The 23,910-nt window shown below is 41.8% G+C and overlaps 1 protein-coding gene across 2 annotated transcripts in view; it reads left to right on the top strand.

The window, feature by feature from the left end:
• The first annotated feature begins 3,085 nt into the window (after window positions 1-3,085).
• Window positions 3,086-23,910, top strand: part of RAB27A (RAB27A, member RAS oncogene family) — a 71,887-nt gene continuing 51,062 nt past the window's right edge. The window contains exons 1-2 of one of the 2 annotated variants that reach the window (XM_072808720.1): window positions 3,086-3,244; window positions 18,588-18,704. The gene's annotated coding sequence lies outside the window, so the exon portion shown is untranslated. The remainder of the gene's footprint in view (window positions 3,245-18,587; window positions 18,705-23,910) is intronic. The other variant, XM_072808721.1, reaches the window with a different exon arrangement.

Genomic DNA, 23,910 nt, shown 5'->3' with positions numbered 1-23,910 from the left:
AAAAGTTCTTTAAAAAAAAAACTATTGTGAAATAATGCCACATTTAGAGAAACGGTGCAAAAATTGCACAAAAAATTTTTGTATACCTGTTACCCAGATTCCGCAAATGTTGGCATTTTACTACATTTGCTTTAATCTCTCTCCATATATGTGTATTCACACATGAACACACACATTATTTTTTTTTTAAACCCTTTGAAGGTAAGTTGCCCACGTGATACCCTTTTACTGCTAAATATAGCAACAGAGATACTGTGACCAGTTCTGTGACTAGAGTAAGAAGTGGTAGAGAGAGGGTTTTTGAATCGGTATAAGATATATTAAACATATTTAGTTTTTCTAATAACTTTTTCTCTTTGTTTTCTTCCTACTTCCCTGGGCACTCTTTTCTCAGACTTTGGGTTTTGTTTCAAGCCTCCTCTTTGCCCTCTTAGTACATTTTCTAGACTAGCTCGTTGACTTTCATGTCTTTGAGTATCCCTTGGGCAATAACTTCCATTCATGTCTTCTGTGCCTCGGATCAGTTTATTCAATTGCACACTGAACAGTCTCACTTGTACGTTCTCCCAATGCTGATATGTCAAGTTAAAATGTCCTACACTTGTTCATTATGGCTTATTTTACCCTGTTGCAACAGGACTCTCTTCCTTTTGCTCAATGGTTCCTAGTTGCCCAAACCAGAAACAGGCATTTTCATGGATTTCTCCCATTCCCTCACCACCTACAATCATGTCTTCTTGATTTACTCTCCTAAGTATCTCAAATCTGTTTATTCACCTTCATCCTGATGGTCATGTTCTTAAACCAGATTACTATTATACCTTACTTGGATTTCAGCATGCTAATTGGCCTCTGAAACCCATTCTTAACCTTGTAGCCATTTGAAAATGAGTTTTATGTTCTAGTCCTGACTGTGCCACTTTCAGCTGTATAATCTTGGTCAGGTTGCTTCATTGCTTTAAGGCTCACTTTATCTGTAATTTAGAGACAGAAATAGTCCTTATTTCAGAGGGCAATTTTGAGAAGTATATGAGGGGATATATGCAAACTTCTTAGCATATTGGCTGACTCATAGTAAATGGTAAATAAATTATAATAATTCCAGGTTCTTCAAAATCCAGCCTCTGCTCTTCCTCCAGTTTCTCCTCTGATTCCTTCTACTCGGTTTTTCAGCTTTTCTGAACTTCTTTCAGTTGTTTTAATACCTGATGCTCTCTTTTGCCTCCAGGTCTTTCTTCTGCTCTCTTTTCCTTCATCTTCCTACCTTGTTCACCCTTCTTAATTTAGATGTCACTTTCTCTGGGAAGTCTTGATTTGGTGTCACTTGTGTTCCAGTAACACTCTTACTTCCTTTATGGAAGATCTTATCTCACCACATTGGAATTAACTACTTACTTGTTGATCTATCAAGCTACTGACAACAGGGGCCAATTTACCTTGTTCACTATTACATCTCTAGCACCTAAATTGGACTCCGTGAATGAAAGGGAAATGAATGGGCCACATTACCATTGTCTATTTTTTTTTTATCTCCTTCTTGATAAATTCCTGTTACAGCCCTGCTTGGCTTCAGGAGTGGGGAAGATTGAAGGGGAAGTCTCTCCTTGTAGCATATCAGCCATTAGCAGTTGATGCATTGTTGGTACCTCAGTTGTTAGCTGATCAGTAACTCCCAGAACTGCTCCTTTACACATGAACATGGGTCTACTTTTCCTGTCTTAGCCGCTACCAACAACAGTCTTTTGGCCTTTCTTAGCTGGGGAACATCCCTTGACACTATCACCCTGATGAAACCAGTTATCTCTCACTCTGACATTACTCTGTTATATTTCCCTTTAAATATTACATTGAATGCATATTCAACATTTCACAATTTGATATAATTTATCCTATAAGTGATTTTGTAAATTGGACATATATTTGAAAAGCTAATTGTAGTATAAACTGTGAGTAGCTGCAGACTGGAGTATGATGGGGTTGGGTAGGTGGACCTGGGACAGCTGAGATTTGTGGTGGAAGTAGACACAGATCAGTGAGATGGAACAGGTGGTAAGAGAAGCTGGATTAGATTTTCAATCATTTTGCCCTGCTTCGATGTGGAATTATTTGGTTCAGAGGTGCTTTGCCTGGGAGTCCGCAGAATTAAGGCCACTGTCCACAGCCCGACGCCAATGGAGGAGAAATTTGGTTGCCTCTGAGTGGTAACCCGGGGTGGCCTGAACCACCTTCACAGCTGCAGATCCAAGCAAGCGCACGCACACACTCGTCAGCGCTAAGAGGAGGCCGCTGGGAGGCAGCAAAGGCTCGCAGTTTTCACCTTACAGCTGCTATTCTCCAGGGTGCTGTATTTTGCCTTTTTTTTTTTTTTTATATAACGATTTGCTCTCTTTTAGAAATTTAGAGTGATTTTATAATCCGAACTAGACTGTACAAGCAGAGACCTCGTTTGTCATTTCCTTCTCAGAAATGCATTATTTTTTTCCTGCCAGAATTTTACTTTTTCTCCTTCCTGTCATTTCCAAGAACCCCAGAGCTTTCCCTTGCCCCGGCAAGGCCAGGCCCCAGCCGGATCCGAAGGAGGAGCTGGCGAGGCGGGATGGAGGGTGGCAGAGCCGGACGTTCGGCACGGATGTGGCCCCCGGGGAGCTGGACCAGGGAGCACCTGGCGCAGGAGCCCCCTGGGCCTCAGGAACCCTGGGTGGGACCGGCTTTGCCGCTGCTGCCCAGGACCCCTACGCCAGTGGGGACGCCGATCGGATGCCCTGGAAAACACCTTTAGAACATGGCTTTTGGGGGGAGGACCTTTGGCGCGGGTCCCCAAGCCGCACCCCCGCAGCTCACGGATCCTGGAGGTTTGTGAGTGGCCCCCCTGCGTCTCAACACGAGGACAACTCTCTCTCTCTCTCTCTCTCTCAAGATTTCACGCTTTCCAGGAAAGGCCGGTGGAGACCCGGTGGCGGCCAACGAAGCGTGCGGGAGCCGTTCCGTGGCTCCCAGGAGGGCCCCGCGCCGGGTGCGGCGGAACCGGGAGCGGCGCGCGAGGGGGCGCCCGCCTAGCGCCCCGGCGGCGTGGGGCGGGGGTGCTCCCCGAGGTGGCAGGAGGTCCCGCCCCCACCTCGCTCTCCTTTACGGGAAGTGATGTGGGGCCAGACGGAAAATACCCGCCAAGGACCCAAAAAGGGCCGCCCGGGTGGACGCGGCGCGCGCGCAGGCCCGCGGCGGGGAGACCTCGAGGTGCGGCCAGGTGAGCCCCGCGGCTGCGCGAGGTGTGGGAGGCGCCGCGCGACCCCGGCGGCCGGCGGGTTCCGGCTCCCCCCGGGCGACGGCGGGGCGGCTTCTGGGGCCAGACCCCGAGGCTGCGAGCCCCGCGGGCGGCTGGCGTCCGAGCCCGCCCCACAAGCGGCTTTGCCTCCCGCCGGCCCTCGGCGCGGGGGTCGGGCAGCCTGGGCGAGGCGCTGCTTAGCTGCAGCTCCAGGTTGCGGCGGGCGCCTCCGGGACGGCCAGGTGCCAGGGTCCCCAAGGGGGGCGACGGGGAGGGAGGTCCCAGGAAGCTCCCAGACCCCCTGCTCTGCCCCATAGTTCTCTCCTCCCCCCTGTTGTTTTCAGCTTAATTATTTAACGCCTTTGCACCCCTGTCGATGAGGCTCCGGGTGCGAGAGGGCCCTCCCGGCTGTGGGCTGTCGGGCGGGCCGGAACCGCAGCCTGGCAGCCGGGCCGGGCCCTTGGTAGGGTCTTGTCCGCTGGCAGCGCTGATGTGGAGACACCTTAGATAACCGTTGCCAAATCCTTGTCTTTGTCCCAGTAGCTCACCAGTTAATTAAGCCAAGTCAGGCCTGAATGAAGCAAATCTTGCGAGCCCCCGACTTCTTCTTCCCAGCTTTTTGGCTCCTGCTGGCCACCTGGGCCACATGGCTTCACAATGCTCTGCCCCAGGGTCCTCTTCCTTACCTCTGTGGGCTAACAGCTGGTTTTTTTTTTTTTTTTTTTTTTCTTATTCCATGGATTATCCCGTTAAGGTGGGCTCTTTACTCGGGTGTTGGGAGGGGGGGAGTAGTGTTACCACCTAGAAGTTTTCTGTAATAATTGCTGAGTTAATTTGTTCGTGATCCATTGTTCCTAACCACCCCCCCCCCCCCGGCCCCCTTTTTGCCTTCCTAAAAACTTGCTTTACGGACAAAACAATCTGGAAAACAGGGTTCTACAGATGGTTAGAGATTAAGAAAGGTTAATAAAGTACTGAAAGATTCTGACTGAAGGTCATTTTTTCCCTGTATTTTATGTCGGTTTTCATTCCTACTTTCTTCTTTCTTTCTTTCTTTTCTTTCTTTCTTTCTTTCTTTCTTTCTTTCTTTCTTTCTTTCTTTCTTTCTTTCTTTCTTTCTTTTTTCAATCATGAATTTATTTTATTTTCATGCCTGAGGAAAACTCATTTAGCTATCTCAGGCTTTCTTCCTACCATCCCACCTTCTTTCCTTTCTCCTAACCTTTCTTTCTTAACTTGTAAGGATTCATTTCTATTCCCTTAATTCTACTCCATTCATCTATTTGTCTGTCCTTATGCTGGTATCATAGTGTCTTTATTATTGTAGTTATGTAGTAGGTTTTGAGAGTAGGACGTGTGAGTCCTCCCATTTTGCTCTTTTTTTTTTTTTTTTTTGAAATGGTTCTGGCTATCCTGGGTCTCTTGAATTTTCATATGAAATTTAAGATCAGTTTCTCAATTTCTGTTGCTCTGGTTTAGAACAGATGTAAGGGTTTGAGAGTGGGCAGCAATCTCTGGGAACCAGACTCTTGATTTCCCCCTTCCAAATTTGCTTTTCACTTAATCTTTCCCATCTCAGTTGATGGCAATTTTACTCTTCTAGATTCTCAGACTAAACACTCTGGAGTGACCCCTGATTCTTTTCTTTTTCTCATTCCCACATCTAATTCTTCAGCAAGTCTCAATGGTTCTACTTTGAAAAAATATAATCTATATAGGATTAAAAACCATCTCACCATTTCCACTGCTTCTACCAAGATCCTATCGTTTCTCTCACTGAAATTACTTCAAAAGCCCCCTGCAGAGCCACCCTGCTTCTGCCCTTACACTCTACAGTCTACTGTCAACGCAGCAGCCAGAGCTCATTATGCCACTCACTCCTCTGTTCACAACTCTCCAAGAGCTTTTTATCTCAGAAGAAAAAGTCCTCATCATGGCCTACAAACACCTTATGTGGTATGTGGCTTCGTCTTCCATCATTCTCCCCTTGTCTACTCCACTTCACCCACACCTTAAGACCTTTGCATTTACTGTTTCCTCTGCCTGGAATGTTCTTCCTTCAAATGTCTTCCTCAAATGTTCTTCTCACTTGTTTCATTCAAGTCAAAAGTCATTTCTTTAAAGGGGCTTTCTTGAACCATCCCATCTAAAATAACATCCCTCACCCCACCCACCATTTTTTGCCCTCTTACCTTGCCTTGTTTTTCTTTTCTTTGGAGTATCTATAGCAGTAACTGTCATCACACACACACACACACACACACACACACACACACATGCCGCTATTGTCTCCCACTGGTAGAATAAACATCATGAAGGTCAGAAATTTGTCTTGTTCCCTATGGGGTACATAGCACCTAGAATGGTTTCTAGCATGTAATAAGCTCTAAAAAATATGTGTAGAAAGAATGAAAAGGGAATGAGAGCTGAGAAATGAGGATCACTCTACTGTTGCTTTCTCTCTGATCCTTCACACTTCACCTAAGAGAAGCAATGTCCATAGTTACACTAACATCTCCTATGTCTCTTCTATTCTATCCTCTTATTCTCCCAAGACAATGGCTTTAGCCTCCTTGGAAAGGTAAAGGCTTTGGGTTCTTCCCACGGTGGCAGTGAGGAGCCTGGGCGGAATGTGTGGGGGCATTTGGGGCCTGCCTCCAGTGATACTGCTGCTTGTGCTGAATTCCAGTTCAAGAAAATGGAAATTCATTTATTGATGAATATTTTGCACTACAATTAATCTCTCTTTGGCTTCTAACTGAAATTGCAACTCCGGACACACATTTTGGCATTTAATTACATAATTGCTTCAGACTATCAACATCAACTGTTTATGCATATGTTGCCTTCTATGTCTTATGGCTAGGTTGTAATATCCTGGAGGCTATTATCCTGGAGGAAGAGCATGACTTCAGCTCACTTTTTGAGTTTTTGTTTTTTTTTTTAAAGATTTTATTCATTTATTCATGGGAGACACAGGGAGAGAGAGGCAGAGACGTAGGTGGAGGGAGAATCAGGGTCCCTTAGGGAACCTGATGCAGGGCTTGATCCCAGCACCCCAGGATCACAACCTAAGCTGAAGGCAGACACTCAACCACTGAGCCACCCAGGTGCCCTCATTTTTTGATTTTTTGAGTCTTATATGTTTGATAAGCTCTTGCTGAGTATGCCAATAAGTTAATGAATAAACCTGGATTTATTTTTATAATTGAAAACTTATAGTCTATACATTTAATTTTTCTTAGCCAACATCTATAAATATCTTATTTTAGTCCATCTTGTCCTGCAGCTTCTGATAGAGCAGTATTGGCTACAGTTGAGTAGGATTTCCTGCTGCCCTTTCTCAGTGAAAATGGAATTAATCAGCCTAGAGAGTATGGAAATTGACCTTATAAGTTATTTAAAACTTGAATCTGCCATCCATTATTATTTAAACTTATCTTGGAATGTGTCTGTCCTATCTGTATCTTCACTGCAAAATATGGAAAAGGATTATTTTTACATATACATGGGATATATATATATTTTTTTCCCTAGTAAATTATATATTTGAAACCTCCTGAAAATAAAAGAGCTTGCATATTTAAAGTCTGAGCTCCTAGCTAACTAGGTGGGTGGGTGGGAATCCTTTCACAATGTAAATGTCCATCAAATTATCATGAGTGCACTTTCAATATCTTGCAATTTTATATGTCAATTATCCTTAAATAAAGCTAAAATTAACAAAAAATAGTGTGAGCCCCTGAAAAGCAAGATTGTATGGTATTTTTTTTTTTAAGATTGTATGGTATTATCAAAACAAGATTATCTTCTGAAGAGAGTAATTTTTCCCTTTCACTGCTTTTGCTGTTCATGCCTTGTGCAGTTTTTGCTTAGACCACATTTATTCCTCTGCCTCTTGGTCAGGAAGTTTAAGTTTATGATCTGGTTTCCCTTAAGCTGATTACTTTGGAAGCAGACAGGAGCACTGAGTTGGAGGATGAGATAAAGGGTTTGTAATTAACTTTATGTCCGGAGGGTGAGATGTGGAGCAGTGAGTATCCAGCTTGGTTGGCCTCCTGTGTGGTCAAGCAGCACAGAAGGCTCACCACATTCTTTGTTTTGTATGAGTGAGGTCTACTCATATCTTACCTACTGTTAACTAAAATTTGATGCCTCACTTACTCAAGAGGAAAACTGAAAGTTATTTTTTCTTTTCACTTATTTGTTTGTTTATTGCCTCTGTATATGCTACCCTTGAGAAGGCCTCCCATTTAGGGCACCAGCCATCTTAGAACTACCCACATATATGGAATCAGACTTTTGTTTCTTAAAAATCAAACTTTTAATGTGGGGTCAGAGGTAGGATGCTACATTTAGCAGGTAAAAAAAAAAAAGAATTTGCATTTTGGTTAAACAATGAATAACTTCTTACTATAAGTATGTTCCATAAATACTTACATGAAGAAACTATTTGTTGTTTTTATGCAATGTAAATTTAACTGAGTATCTTGTACTTAATCTGGCAACTCTAGTTTGGTAAACCCCTGTTTATGAATAGGAAATGAATTGATCATGATAATGTCCAAAGAATGACTGAGCTATGTCTTATTTTGGTGACTGCACATGTGTCCATCTTAAGGATAGACAAGTGGTGCCTGGCTGGCTCAGTCAGTGGAGCGTGTGACTGTTGATCTCAGGGTTGAGGGTTCAAGCCCCACATTGCATGTAGAGATTACTTTAAAAAAACTTTAAGGACAGAGAGGATTGACTTGTAAACTCAAGGAGTATAAGAAATAGAAGGAAGTTGAAGAAGATTTAGTTTTATTTTAGTCTTTTATAGTTAAGGAAATTCATCTCCACAGACTCTGAGTCACTTTGTAGGATCACAGAGTCAGTGACAGAGCCAGGACTGGAATTCCAGGCACAGTGGATTGTCTATTGCATAATGCCTTCCCATAAGATATCTATATCTATATATCTATATTTATGTTTTATATATATATATATATATTTATGTTGACCGTTAGTCACTTCTTTTTTTTTTTTTTTAATTCTAGTAGGGTTAACATACAGTGTTATATGTTATATTAGTTTCAGGTGCACAATATAGTGATTCAATAATTTCCACTCTAAATCACTTCTGTTGTCACCATCCTATGATCACTCCCTTATCATACTGTCCTTCCAGTCCTCAGATCCAAATGTGGCAGGCAAAGCCACTCTCAAGAGACACGCTTGACTTTTCTCTGAGAGCCAAAGGACTGTCAAAAGCAACCATTTGGTTGTATTCCCTGTGATGATGCCAGAAAGCCTGTCATTCAATGTGTTTTTATTCCTTTTGAGGTAGTGTTAACATTTTTATCCCTTTTAAGTTTTTATTATAAGATGCCTTGATTACCGTGGATTTACTGACAATAATTCCACAACAACCCAGTATTGTCTTCTTGACAGCCTGCTTGCTTTGTGGCCTACTCCTATGAAATCCCCCATCCCCTCACATTATGATACAATAAATATGGAAGAGATATGGGAGGATGAATAAATTATATAGATACAGGTACCTTTCCCTATCGATAAGTGTTCTTATAAAACACTGGGTTATTTTATTATTATCTTAAAATTATACCTATTTAAGAAAGCAGCCTTGAAAATGAACATGCTTTCTCTTGTCACTAGAATACCATGTTTCAGAGCCACTAATCTTGTTTTTTCATAGGTTTGTTGATTCATATGCATATAAAGCCTTGCCAGCTGCCAGGTCAAAGCATAATAATAAAATTGGTTGCCAAGAGACTAAAAAATCTGTTCGTTCTTATTAACTGCAGTTTATCTATCCTGCCTTGATCCCACCACATGAGGGGCTGGTCAACTCTTATCTGGGTATGACTGGTTACTTATCTACTGTGTATTTGTATCATTAAAAACAAAGACAGGTTCTCAGCCAACTAACTAAACCTTATGATAAGGTGTTTTTATTCTGGTTATAGTAGCTGTAATATAGGGAGGAATAAGATGCATAGAAATAGGTTATGACTTAAATGTTCATTTGAGATACCCCCAAAATTTAAAATGTAACCTATGGTGGTAGTCAGGATTTCTTTGTTTCTTACAACACATGATTAATTTTCATAATAAATCTCACCACTACAAGGGAGTGACCCCAAGAATGAGTAAAAAGGTCTACAGCCTTTGAAAAGGTAAGGTGTTATTCTAGTTAAATACAGGAGACCAATGTGGCCAAACAAGCTGCTGGCTATTCCTGACTGGGCTTCCGTGTTCAGAGGCAAGGTTAAGTGTCCATTGCTCTGCTCTGCTTAGGCACAGAAAGCCATGAATTGAGTTGTGATGCTTCCTCAGGTAGTGACTCATCCCTTGTTCTGGAGCTCCTGCTTGAATGTGGGGGAGCCAACCTAGCTGGGAGTTTGTAGCCTGGGTTTTAGTCTCTAATATTGCTGATAATTATGTGATATCATGCCAGTGGTTCCTGGGTCTGATTTTGACCTCCTCCTTCCCTGGGGACATTTGGCAATGTGTGGAGACAGTTTTGGTTGTCACAATCAAGGAGTTACTACTGGTATTTAGTGGATAGAGAGGCACAGGACAGCCCCTCATGACAGAGGATTATCTTGCCCAAAGTTTAACAGTGCCGAGAGCGAAAAACTCTGCCTTAGACAAATCACTGAATCTCCCTTGTCTGCATTTTCCTGAGTTACACATTCTCTCCATCAGATAAAGTTAACTTAGCTTGACTCTACGACTGTTGTCTTTCACATCTCTCTCTTACTGTAATTCTAAGTCATAAAATGTAGAATAGGGCATAGATATTGATATTGTTTTTAAAGTCCCCACAAAGGATTCTCTTGGGTATTTGGGACTGAGAACCGTCACCCTCCGAGGTCACATGGAGTAGGTCCTTATGGGAATGCCAGGTGGACCATTTGATAGAAATGGACCCTGTGATGACAGCCTGTCTGAAGTCTGCCATGTGATTCAGCATAAGTGGAAGCCTGCCAGAAACCCACAGAGAGCATTGTGACTAAAGGCTTGGTCTCTAAATTCCTCAGAGACCTGTGCTCTCAGCACCTATGCACGATGAGCTTTCAGCTGGCCAGGAGTATCTACTCCCCAAATTTCCACCCAGCAACCATACACTTGTGCCAGGGGTACCTTGGACTTTAGAGTTTCTCAAGGATATATTGAGATGGACAATTTCTTCATTCATACTGGTTTTCTGCTTATCTAGAGCCTCCCTGAAAGATTTAAAGGTCAACAACAAAAACTGCCTACCCTAAGTCATCAGCCCGTTTTGCCACCCAGCTAAGGAAACCTTATTTACTATACTTACAGCATCATGTAATTTAAGGGCTGGTAGGCTGTAGAAACCGGGTAGCTCAGCCTGCCTTCTACCTCAGAGGTTTAGAACTGTGTTCAATGCCACATGGTTAATTGATGACATTGAAGGTTCTAGAAAACAAGTCTGTCTGCTGGTTCTCCATTGTGTTCTCTCCATGTCCCTATGCTAATATTTCTTGATTGTAACCAGGTGTAACATGGGCAAGACAAAGTTGTGTTGTTTTGTTTGAAGGAAATGACTTTCGGGTGGAACTTTAATAACCAGTGTCTCTTCCTTGACCTTTCTGAAATATTACAGGAAGTGAAACAAGTATATTAGGATTTTTTAAAAAAAGATTTTATTTATTTGTTCATAAGAAACACACACACAGAGAGAGAGAGGGGGAGGCAGAGACACAGGCTGAGGGAGAAGCAGGCTTCATGCAGGGAGCCTGATGTGGGACTCGATCCCGGGTTTCCAGGATTACACCCTGGGCCAAAGGTGGTGCTAAACCGCTGAGCCACCCAGGCTGCCCAGTATATTAGGATTTTAACCTAAGTTAAAGCCATCCAGAAAGATCTGAGTGCTCACTATGGCCGTGTGCCAGCTGCCAGTTAAAGGCCACCATGATTTCTTCCCTCTGTTGCTGCTTTTCTGGTCCTATTCTTGCCCCCTCCCACTGCCTCTGCCACACCTCATTCCTCACACAAAGCCAGTGATCTTTTAAAAATGTAAATCAGATCACATCCTTCTTCTGATTTAAATTCCTCTGCCGTTTCCCATTGCAGTTGGTACAAGATTCAAATGTTCTGACCGTAGTCTGTTGGGGTCCTCATGATCTGGGCCATCCTGACCTCCATGATCTCAGCTCATCCCTGTGCCTCCATCTTCCAGGCTCATCTCCTTCCTTTCTGTTCCTAGGAGATGCCAAGCTCATTCTTTCCTCAAAGCCTTTGCACTTGCCCTTAACTCATCCTCGATGTGTTTTTCTCTAGATCCTTACCTGGCTGGTCCCTTGGCATCATTCAGATTTCATTTTAAATATCATCCCCTCAAAGAAGTGGGTGATGGCTTTCACCCTGGTGACTGTTGAAAGTAGCTGCTGGTCACTCACTATCCTGTTATTGTGTTGTTGTCTTCACAGTGTTTATTACTATTCGAAATATTTTTATCCTTATGTTCACTTATTGTCTGTCTCTTGCTGCTAACATGTTCTCTCCACGAGGGCAGGAACTTTGTGTGTTTTGTGAAGTGCTATGTGCTTAACCCCTAGAATCATACATGCACATGACAGATGCTAAGTTAATAATGAGTGACAGTAAATGAGCAGTCGGTGATAGAGAAGATTACTTTGCAGATTTTGTCCTATGTGATTCCCATTTTCTCTTACATTGGACTTTGTTTTTTAAACTAAAACCAGAATGCTAGTTTATTGATATGTGAGAAGTGGAACTGTTAAGCAGCCTAGATTTTTTTCTTTGAGGACTAATGTACTGTAGTAAAACTCCATGGGGAGCAAATATAAAAGAAGACAGTTACTCGGTAAGCACAGACTCAGGGCATAGGGACTTAGAAATCAAAAAGATCCGAGAGCTGAACTGCTGGAAGAGGCCTGAAAGATCACCCTGGTAATGGTTCCTCACATCTGGCTGCCTGTGAAAATCACACAGGAAGACTTATTAAAACATACCCACACAAAGCCACACATTTTTCTGTCTCTCCTTTGGTGATCCTAATGTGTTCGTTTACAGTCAGGGCTGGGGAATCCATGTTTTCTTTGAAATGCTGCCAAAATGGTTAATGGTGCACGACCAGGTTTGGGAATCAGTGACTGAGCCCACCCCTGTTTCCAGATATGTAAACCGAGGCTCAGAGAGATCAAGTGTCTCACTCAGGGTCGCACATAGGGTGAGCAGGGAGATGGCCTTCAAATCTCCCAGCCTTCTCTCTGCACTGTTCACAGAACATGACCACAAAGATTCTCAAGGGCAGAGGCAGCAGCACCTCGGAAATTGCTGGTTTATTACTTTTTTCTTTATTTACATAGAACTAACCAGTCTGCTGTCAAACAGGAAATGCATATAGCATAGTTTTCCCTTTTTATTACAAAGTGTCAGATCAATTAGATTTTGGATTCTGGGGCTGCAGAGTGATGATCAGTGTGGTTCTGGGGCCGACCAGCAAGCACCATATGGAACTTGCTAGAAATGCAGATTCTCAGCCCAGAAGTAGTGAATCTGAAACTCTGGAGGTAGGGCCCACAGTATGTATTTTAAAACCATCCAGAAAATTCTGATGCATACTCAAGTTTGAGAAGCTCTGTCCATAGGGACATTTTGCAATTCAATCATTGGTTAAAGCTGTTGGCCTCCGCCTTTTAGTCCGTGACTTATTAACATTAAGGCTCAACTTAGGCTAGCCATCTGCTTTCTTTGGTGACATTTATTCAAAAAAGGGGCCTGTTGCTATAAAATTTCATTAGAATGCAATACATAAGGAAGGAGGGGGCAGGATTAATACTTATTGAGCACCTATGTGTGAGAAACCGTGTTCAAGGCTATTATTTACCTCATTTAATTCTTACCACCATCCTGCTAGGTGAGTATTAGTATCCTTATTTTACAGATTTGAAATAGGAGGCTGGTAGAGGTGAAATATGGTCTTCTTTACAGGTCATTTGACCAACTGTAATTGTATGTTTTGCTATCTGTTGTCTCCCTAGAACAGCTGCTCTCAAACCTTCTTATAGCTAACCAGGAATCCCCTGGGAAGCTTGTTATAAATGCAAATTCCCTAGCCTCTCTCTCAGAGATCCTAATTCAGAAGCCTGGATAGAACCCAGGACTTTGGATTTTCATCAAGTACTCCAGGTGATTCTGCTGCCAGTGGGCATCAGGCCAGTTTGGAGAAATCTAGTCCTGGCTCCAACCCCAATGGTTAGACTGGGTGCTCCTCAACGTTTTTGAGGTTCTGTGGTTTTCCAGTATTTCCTGTGCTCACAGGCTTTGGGCACCAGGTGGGGATGTTGGGAGAACAAAAAAGAATGTCAGGTATGATGCCTGATGTCCTTCTTTGTGAGGTGGCATGCTGATTGGTCCAAGGTTTGGAAGCAGCTACTCACATAAATACCCCAGGTCTCCCATTGTATAAAAAAAGATACATGTGTCAAAAGATGGTTAGATCCTCCCAGGCTTTTGCCCAGTGGAGATGTCAGCAATGTTGAAATATTAAATATCTTTAATATGTCTTAGTCCCTGAAATAAAACTGTGTAGGACAAGGGCAGAAGGAAATTCACAGAGGCACACATTTCAGTCTCCTAATATCTATTGTATATAAGGCACATTATTTTTGCCAGGAAGAAAATAACCAAGTTACATGGTAAGCATCTAAGAAAATTTATTTTGCCACTGATATTAGAGTTGGTAACTGTAACTAGTACAGTAGCTAGAGCTACCACTTGGTGCTTACTATTTTTCAGGTTGTATACAAATATTCTCTCATTTAATCCTCAACAGACTTTCAAAGTAGATATTACCCTTTATTTTACAGATGATGAAACAAGCTCAGGAAGGTTCTCAGGGCTGGGACTGAGGTTTTCAGGGATGCAAGACTGTCAGTGCTAAAACAAAAACAGTCCTGGATAAACTGGGATGGTTGGTCACCCTAAGTGTCACCCAGCTTACTGATCTACAGTTGATAGTTAGGAAGTAAGCCCAAAAGGGTTCTGAGTAGTCAGATAGATGGTTCATATATTGAAACTTGTTGCTCTGCCTCACAGAGAGACTTTCAGAACATTCCTTGGTGCCCACTTTCCTCCATTTTATGTGCAGTTTTTAAAAATTTTTTTAAAAGATTTATTTATTTATGATAGACATAGAGAGAGAGAGAGGCAGAGACACAGGAGGAGGGAGAAGCAGGCTCCATGCAGGGAGCCCAACATGGGACTCGATCCTGGGATTCCAGGATCGCGCCCTGGGCCGAAGGCAGGCGCTGAGCCGCTGAGCCACCCAGGGATCCCCAATGTGCAATTCTAAGAAGCTTGATTATTTGGTTCCCAGGTGCTTTGTCAATTAGAAACAGCATTGGAAGGGGAAGTGGTTATTCTAGGAACGCATTCTGATTACTATGATGAGAGACATCTGGCTGGAGGTGGGAGCAAGGAGAATTAGTATAAATGAATAAAAGGTGGAATCAGTATGGTGGTCAGGAGGCATTTATTACAGGGGGAAACAGACCTTAATAAAGATAGCTGTTACTGAACACTATGGGCTGACCACTATTTTAAGCACTTATATGTATCACATAATTAAATTCTTACAAAATAGTCCTATTATTATCCTCGTTCCACAGATGAAGAAACTGAAGCACAGAGAGGTTAATGAAGTTGCTGAAGATCACACAGCCAGTGAGTGATAAAGCTGAGATTCAGAGTCTCCAGAGCCTAGATCCCCAGCAGGGGATCTAAATACTGTAGGTCTTAGATGCTGAGGAGGTAGCACAACAAGTTAGTGATGTTTATTGTGATGCCCTGAATCTCCAAGAAAAAAAAAAAGTAAAGCATGGACATTACATTTAACAGTAGTTCCCCCTTATCCACAGGGAATATGTTCTAAGGTCCCCAGTGGATGCCTGAAACTGTGGATAGTACTAAACTCTACGTATACTATGTTTTTTCCTATACGTACATACCTACGCTAGAGTTTAACTTATAGATTAGGTACAGTAAGAGATTAACAATAATAGAATAACTATAACAATATACTGAGTAGAAGTTATGTGAATGTGGTCTCCATCTCTCTCCCTTTCAAAATATCTTTTTGTGCTGTACTCATCCTTCTTCATGTGATTATGTGAGATCATAAAATGCCTACATGATGGATGAAGTGAGGTGAGTGACGTAGGCTTTGTTATGTAGCGTTAGGCAGCTATTGGCCTTCTGACGAATCCTCAGGGATCATCCACTTCTGGACCACTACTGACCCCAGGTACCTGAAGCCCCAGAAAGCAAAACCATGGAAGGGGAGTGAGATGTACTACTGTATTTTGTATGAGTTAACTTTTAAAATTTTACTAAGGTTATAGATGGACAGGCCTGTTATAAAAAAAACCATTAGTTCCCTCCCCCAGGTCATTTCCTGCTCTGCAGAGACAACTGCTTTCAGTTCTTATAATTGGGTGACTTGCTCGTCAGACATTTAGAGACATCCCTTGTCTCTAAATGACATACTGGATATTTCTATGGTCGATTTTCAGTTTCAAGCCTTATTTAAATGCCTATGACTAGACGCTTTACCATGGAGAAAGACAATTTTAACTCGTTTCCCCACCTACCTCTATCACATGTGTATGCCATTTCCATCCCCACCCTCAACAGTTATTTCATAATTCTAGTCAGATCAGTATGTCCCAGGCTTGTTTTTTTCCTTTAGGTCTTCCCTCTGGGGCTAGGTGAATTCTCCAGAGAAGAACATTTGAACCACCTGCCTGTGGAGAATGCCTGCATTCTGGAAGTTCTAGCATGTAGGTGGGAGGTGGAGGTATCTCAGTATTTAGAGAATTGGGATCTAAGCAAACTTCCATTATTTTTAGTCTTGACTTTACCATCCCGTCACCTCCAGGAATGTTTGGGGGCTCTGAATGCCTGAGCTCTTTTGCAGATCCTGTGATGACTTGCTTTTTGGCTTTCCCTAGTGGCAGATAAAGAATTACCTTTCCCAGGTTTGGTAATCAGTTATCTCTTGTCCATTTACTTTCTAGCTTCCACGTTTTGTTGCTGTTGTTTCTAATCATTTTCTCTTTGTCCTTGTGAGTTAATGTCTAAAAGAAAACCCATCTATTTTTGCTGTGTTAGATATGGGGATGTAGCAGAACTAAGGTGTTTTAGAAAGCCATCTTTATCCTGAAGTTGGAAAGACATTTTAGAAAGCTTTCAATACAGAGGGGTCAAAAAAAGTTTGCTGTAATGGGAAGACCAATAGTTCTATGCAAAATAGAAGTTTTACCTTTACCTGCTACTCAAAGTGCTATTCTTGGATGAGGACCATCAGTAGTACCTGGGAATCACCCGGGTACTCGTTAGAAGTGGAGAACTGAGATGTATTGAATCAGAATTAACATTTTATCGAAATCCCTATGAGAGTCCTAAGCATGCTGAAGTGCTAATATGAAACTTTCCTCAACTACTGTAATTAAGAAAAGCTAATTTAATGAATTTTAATCTGGGATTTAAAAATCTTGGTACATTCCCTTATTATTCTTCAGATTCTAGAGGTTACTGTGAGATAATATAGAGGAGTACGTAAATCTTCATGAAAATGCACTCTCTCTCCCTTTATAAACCATGTCTGTCCATCTGAGTCAACATCAGATGTGAACCAAAAATTCCATGACATTCACCCTGAGAGATTTCAGATTGATTATGTTCGGGCTTTTTTAGTTGCCCACAGTTCTTGAGGTTAGTGATAGGAATTTATAGATTGGATAGGCTTTTCAGTCATACATCAAGCTGCCAAAGTTAGAGGGTGGCTTCCTCTAGAGGCAAAGAATAGATTAATTAGTTTAAGCCCAGCACCTCAGGGACACGTTATATGCTCAGCAAGTGATTGTGGGATGAGCGAACTAAAGATACAATTCCTGTCTCCAAGATAGTTACCAACCAAGAGGGAGGAATAAATTGGATATCACCATTAGGGTTGACCAGCTCTGGGAAAGAGTAAGCACAGAGAAAGGGCATCTAACTTAGTGTTATTGGCAGAAGGAGCCAAAGGGCTACTTGTTTTGGTGAACCTAGCTTGGTGGGCTTAGAGCAGCGGTTCTTGGTTTCTTGTGTAGTAGAATCACTTGGTGGGCTTGTTAAAACAGAGACCATGTGGCCATCCTGATGTCTTCTGATTCAGTACACCTGGAGTGAGCCCAAGAATGTGCATTTCTAACCATGTCTTGCTGATGCTGATGATACTGATTTCACATTTTGAAAACCACTGGTTTTAGAGAGTTATAAATAGTTCTTGTGGCTAGAGTCAGGGAGCAGGGGATGGTGGGTGATACCGAAGGCAGAAGTCTAAGGAGTAAGGATTTTATTATGGAGCTTGTGAGGAGTCAGTGACGGGTTTTGCAGAGGAGAGTGATGGACATCCATTTGCATTTTGGAAAGATCATTTTGGGTGTGGTGTGGGAGGTGGATTGGTAGCAGGACCAGGTTGGAGTCCAGAAAACCAAGTAAGTGGTTGATTGTAGCTGTCTAGACAAGAACTAATAAAAACTTGGAATAAAGGTGGGAGGAGAAAGGATCTCTAGAACTTGGTGGCCAGTTGGAAATGGGAGGGGAAGAGAGGGAGGAGTCACCGCGGACCATCAGATTTCTTGTTGGGTGGGTGTTGGGATTGTGTTACTCAAGACACAGGAAGAGAAGGGGGTCTAAAGCAGGGTTTGGAAAGAAGAGCAAAGGAGGTAAGTCAAGGGCAGGATATGTTGAATTTGAAATGCTGGCAAAAATTCTGGGTGCACCTCCCAGTAGACAGTTTTATTTATGGGTCTGGAGGCCAGGAGAGGTCTGGTAAGTTATCTAGCCCCATTCCTTCTGCACTTCCATTTGATCTCCTGTGTTGTTGGTTTGTATCAGGCATTGCATTTGTGAAGAAACAATGTTAATATAACCTTTAAGGGCCTGGAGAATGCAATACTTAGACTTTCTTAAGAAAACAAATATTCTACTTTTTTGATTGGGGAAAGAAAGTCTAGCCTTCTAACACCAGAAGAGGTTAATACAGCCACCTTCTGTCTGAGAGGCCAGTGGAATTGGGTTTTAGTAAGCTCAAAATGGGCAAAATCACTTGACTGGTCTGCAGGCCATATGACGAACAGCTGAGACTAATTAGCTGGATTGTGGGTTTTTACAGAGATGCCTGATTTTGAAAGTTGATGGAGCGGACTGCTTTTCAAAAGACTCTTTTGAAAACCTTTTATAAGTAAGCAATTCTGACTTTAACATTTCTCTTTGTATTATGTAGGCAAGAAGTAACCTTTTTGAAGAGGACATGTGATTGGAAGTTGTCTAATTGGTGAAGTGTTGGGAGCAACTTTTCTAAAATTTTAGAAAAACAACAACTTATACTCCTTCCCTCAAGGTATAGTTTTGTGTTTTTATATATATATGCATATATATATATTTTTTTTGTAGAGGTTTCAAATTCCACCATGCCAATTTTCATGTATTTAGAATATGTGTGATTTAACATAGAATACCACTGCACATGTTAACTTTTTTTTTAAACTAAAGACTTTAAGACACATGCTGAATTTCTGGGTTGGAGTTTGAAAAATACATTTTCAGTTACTGTATGGTGGATAGGAATACTGACTGCATTTTCCTTTCTTTTCTTAACTTTAATAAAGTAACAGATTTTTATTCTCTGATAATATGTTGAATAAGAGAGCTGATTAAGGAATTGCTCTAAGCTTAAGGGTTTTTGGGATTTTATTTTTAATATTGTTACAGCTTTAATGGGGGAAAGCTTTATGTAAGCATGTGTTTTAGTATTAGGTGTATTTCTTCTATGAATTAAATTTGCCCCCCAAGTAATTGTTAACTTTTGTTAGGTTTGGCCGTGGTATTGTGGTTATGTTAAGGAAAGGACCGTATATTTTATAGATGCTTAGTTTTTTTTTTTTAATTATTTATTCATGATAGTCCTAGAGAGAGGAGAGAGAGGCAGAGACACAGGCAGAGGGAGAAGCGGGCTCCATGCCGGGAGCCCGATGTGGGACTCGATCCTGGGACCCCGGGATCGTGCCCTGGGCCAAAGGCAGACGCCAAACCGCTGAGCCACCAGGGATCCCCCTTTATAGATGCTTAGTGATAGTATGCAGGAGTGAAAGATCTGGGGTTTGGTTCTGATGGGGTCTGATGTTCATTAAACAATTCTGTCTACTTCTGGACATGCACCAGTTTGCCGGGACTGCTGTGACAAAGCACTACACACTGGGTGGCCTCAGCAGCAGACACTTATTGTCTGAGATGCAGATGTCTGCAGGGTTGGTTTATTCTGAGGACTATGAGGAAGAATCTGTTCCAAGCTCCTCTCCTTGGCTTGTAGGTGGCCGAGTCTCACTGTGTCTCATCTTATAGTCTTCCCTCTATGCAAGTCCTTACACTAAGAGGGAATCTGGATGCAGACACACAGGTCATGGGGCTGGTTGGTGTCAGAGTCAAGGCGATGTCCTGACTTCCACTCCAGGCCGCTGACCAAATTCCTCATTTTGTTGTCTTTGCTGTGAGTTCAGGCTTTTTTCCTGTGACTCCTGAACACCGATTGTCAGGAATCACTGTGGGGGAAAAAGCCTTAATTAAAAGTTGACTTTGTCTAGATTCTTGGATTATTAACACACACACAGTTTTGAAAAAAAAATATTTTGGGGAGTAGTGTTTATTCATGAGGGCATCCTACCCATAGACATCAGGTTGGATTTAATATATTCCAAAGGAGTTTATCCCCATCTTGGTTGCAGCTATTAGAATACAAAAACCATTATTTTTTCTTTTTGTTTGCTGCTGCTACCCACACGACAGGAACTGTGGCAGAAAATGCTGATGAAACCTTGCGGCCAGCAGGATGGCACCATAGCAACCGAGACCTGCACCTCTGAACAGGTCCCGGAACTCAGGCTGCCTCCGCTGCTGATCCAGTTTCCGCCTTCTCGAGACCCTCAGTACTTGTGTGCTCAAAGAGGAAATGCTCACCACTTCCCTCTGTTTCTGTTTTCTCTTTTTAGGATGAAAGCTTCCTGAGATCTGTGTTCATCTTTTCGCTACCCTTCCTTTCTTCTGCCCTCTGCACTTGGTGGATTTATAGCTAGAGCTCCGGGCATTGCATACCTCATAGCTGATGAGTCATGTAAAGCCCATTAAAAAGAAAAGCTGATTTTCGCAGAAGCCCTAATTCATTTGTACTGTCTTTGCAAGGGAACGTTTTCTTACTTGCTTCGGTGCTCCTGGTGTTGCTGCAGTATGGCTGGGGCCCTACCCTCTCAATAGTAGTGGGTTCTGTGGGGGGTCGGAGGGTGGAGAGAGGATGAGTGAGATCAGAGGGCTGCTCAGGAGAGGAGTTTGCATCACTGCTGATACACTGGAGGCAGGAGCCACTTCCTGAGAATGCAGATACAGATCATTCTTCCAAGAAATGAGAGCATCAGTTTGTTTGTTTGTTTTCTCCATTTCATACTCCATTAGGTTTCTCTTCTCTCTGATGTTATCTGAGCAGGGAACCTTTAGCTGAGAATGCTAGATTTATCACACAGCAAATATTGAATGGCTCCCCTGTTTCACAAGAAGGAGAAAGTCCTGATGTCTTTAAGCTGGCTCCTCTGTGCTTTGGTGACTGTGGACTATTGTTTAAAAAATCTTACTAGTGTCCTTCTGGGTTTCCCTTCATTCTGAATGGTCATCTTCTCTCTCCCATGGCCTCAGGAATCAATTATGTTGATAACTCTAAAATCCATATTGTTAACCCTGATTTCTCTTTTGAAGCCTACTTCTGTTTTCCAAATGCCAGTTAAACACAACTAACTCCCTGGATGTCCAACATGTCTAAGGGACATTTAATTGATCATGTCTGTTATGCTGTAGCATTGTAGTAGTGTGTCTGGGTTCAAATCTTGGCTCTACGGTTTACTGGTTGAGTGAGTTGGAGAAGTTATTTAACCTTTCTGTATATTAATCTTCTCATCTGAAAATTAGAGCCCTCATAGGGTTGTTGTGAGGATTAAATGAGCTGGTGTTTATTTATTTATAAATATTTATTGATTTATTTATATAGATTTATTTATTTATTTTAGAGAGAGAGGGCACAAGCAGGAGGGGCAGACGGAGAGGGAGAGAATCCTAAGCAGACTTCATGCTGAGCATGGAGCCTGACTTGGGGCTCCATCTCACAACCCTGAGATCATGACCTGAGTTGAAATCAAGAGACATCTAACTGACCAGGTGCCACTTTGGTGCCCCTAAGTGAGTTGGTATTTTAAAGGTCTTAGATACTGGGTGTTGTATGCAACTGATGAATTATTAAACACTACATCTGAAACTAATGATATACTACTGTTGGCTAATTGAATTTAAATTTAAAAAGAAGGACTTAGAAAAGTAAGTGTTGGTTATAATAATCATCTCAAGTCATCTTTTCTGTTAATTCATTCTGTTACCAAACCTAAGTTTTGGTTATCTTTTACTCCTAAACCAGTGAGTTAAGAAGTTATATTATACTGATTTTTCTACTTCCTAAATATGTCTTGAATTAATCCTTTCTTCTTCATTCTCACTGTCACTGACACAAGTCAAATCACCATCTCTCCCATCCCCTCCTGACTATCTGTTGTGCCTTCCCAGTCTCCATGTGGCTGCTGGAAATATCCCTCTAAGTTATATGCTTTATGTTCCTCTCTTTCATAAAAGTCTGCAGTGGCTTTCCATTGCCCAGAGGATAACACCAACTTTTTATGTTATGGAATAGTCCTCTCAGGCCTTGGTTGCAGAGTCTCTCCCACCTTCATAGCCTCTGTCTGGACACCTCCTCTCCTATGCCCATGCACTCTCCTTTAGTCATCCATCTGCCCACCCCCTCAGTGTGCCATATCCTTCTCCCTCTTATGCCTCTGCAAGTGCAAATGTCTTCACTCCACTACCACCCTCCCAGGCTGTCAGCTGCCACTTGCTCCCTTATCATGGCTGTAAGCTTCGTCTGGCTTTTGTACTTTGAATACCAGACAGCCCTTACCTAATTCCATCAATAGTTATTTACACCTTTCAGATTAGCATCAAAGATCATTTTGTTAATAGTTTTTGTTTTCTTTAAAGGATGATGTTTATATGAAATGTGAAGTCCTTTATCACATCATTTTATGAACTGTGTGATTTTTGTCCATTCACATGCATCACTTGTCCGTTTGTGTACCAATTTTAGTCCTTGACTACTTCAAGATGCTACTCTGAAGTTTTCCTGATTGCCACACCAGGCATATTGGGCTTCTCCTCTTCCTTCTAACCCTCTCTGCCCAACATTCCCACCTGCCTAGCATCTTGTACATATTTTGCAGTTCTTTTCCATGGAGAGTGCTTCTATTAGACCCTTGTCATCTAGAACTACCTCATTGTTTCACATAGTTATGAGTGCAAGGCATGTTCTCAATGCTTGTTTGTTAAATGCACGATGTTTTAACTGATGTGCTTGTAGGCTGGTGCCTGAATTTAATCATCTCCCTCCTCAGTGACTTCAAGCTTTGCTGTTGTGTCTTTTGATAGTCCCCATAGGCCAGTCTACTTATCAAACTTTACTTGAGACTATTGACACCTTTCGGGTATTTGTATGTCATTTTGCATTTAATGTCAGTTATATTTAAGGGACATTTGGTGTAGGTTACTTGAGAGGTACTTCCATACCTGTTCCAGGTGGTACTACCCTTCCCTACATCCTCCTGTGCTTTAGAATTTTTGTCATTTCACATTTGTCAGTCAAGCCAAGTTTATTTCCCTCTAAAACAACTTAAATGTTTTGTTTAGGCTAGATCAAAATCTTTTTTTTTCAGTCTTTAATAGTTATTAAAAATGTTTAAAAGTGATTAAAGGCTGGTAGAAATCACAAACTGAAAAGGCACTGTTTTTAAATACTGTTATAAAACTTATTTACTGGAGGAAGTGGCTGTGGGCTCTTTGGAGTCAGATATAGACTCTAATACTATATTGTGATGTTTAATTGCTTTTCTAAGAACTAAAGATTTTAGTATTTTGTTATAGAGTTGCTTGCTGATTTCTGTTTCATTTGCATAAGTATCCCTTTTCATTTCTAGAACATACCTTGTCTAACATCCTTGGTCAAATAGATGCACATGATGGACTAAAACAGATTTTAGGATAATTACATAGACCAATAAAAAAACTTTGCAATGTTTTTTTTTTTTCTAAAGAACATCCTAAATAGTTAGAATTTAGTATTTGTAGAGCTTAGAAATGTAGTTTCAACTTCTTTAATTTTAAAATTAAGGTATTGTCACCTTTTAAAAAGTATTAAGTTCACACTTTTACTAGCAGGGGGAGATGGCAGATTGGGTAGAGCCCAGAGCATACCAAGAGGCATGTTAAGACGAGAAAGATGAGGAACCTGGGTGATAACTCATCTTCAGTCGTTTCTCCAAGTATCTCTCGAGGATCTTGACTTTTTTTTTTTTTTTTTTTTAAACCGTAGCTTCTTGGGTTGTATGTGTATATGGGCAGTGGGGTCATATGGGGCGAGTTTGTGGATAGGGTCCATGGATCTTACAGATTTTTTTCCTTCCCTCTCCTGT

Source organism: Canis lupus, chromosome 32 (genome assembly GCF_048164855.1).
Source record: "Canis lupus baileyi chromosome 32, mCanLup2.hap1, whole genome shotgun sequence".
Classification (NCBI taxonomy): domain Eukaryota; kingdom Metazoa; phylum Chordata; class Mammalia; order Carnivora; family Canidae; genus Canis; species Canis lupus.
This window is presented reverse-complemented; position numbering and strand designations above follow the sequence as displayed.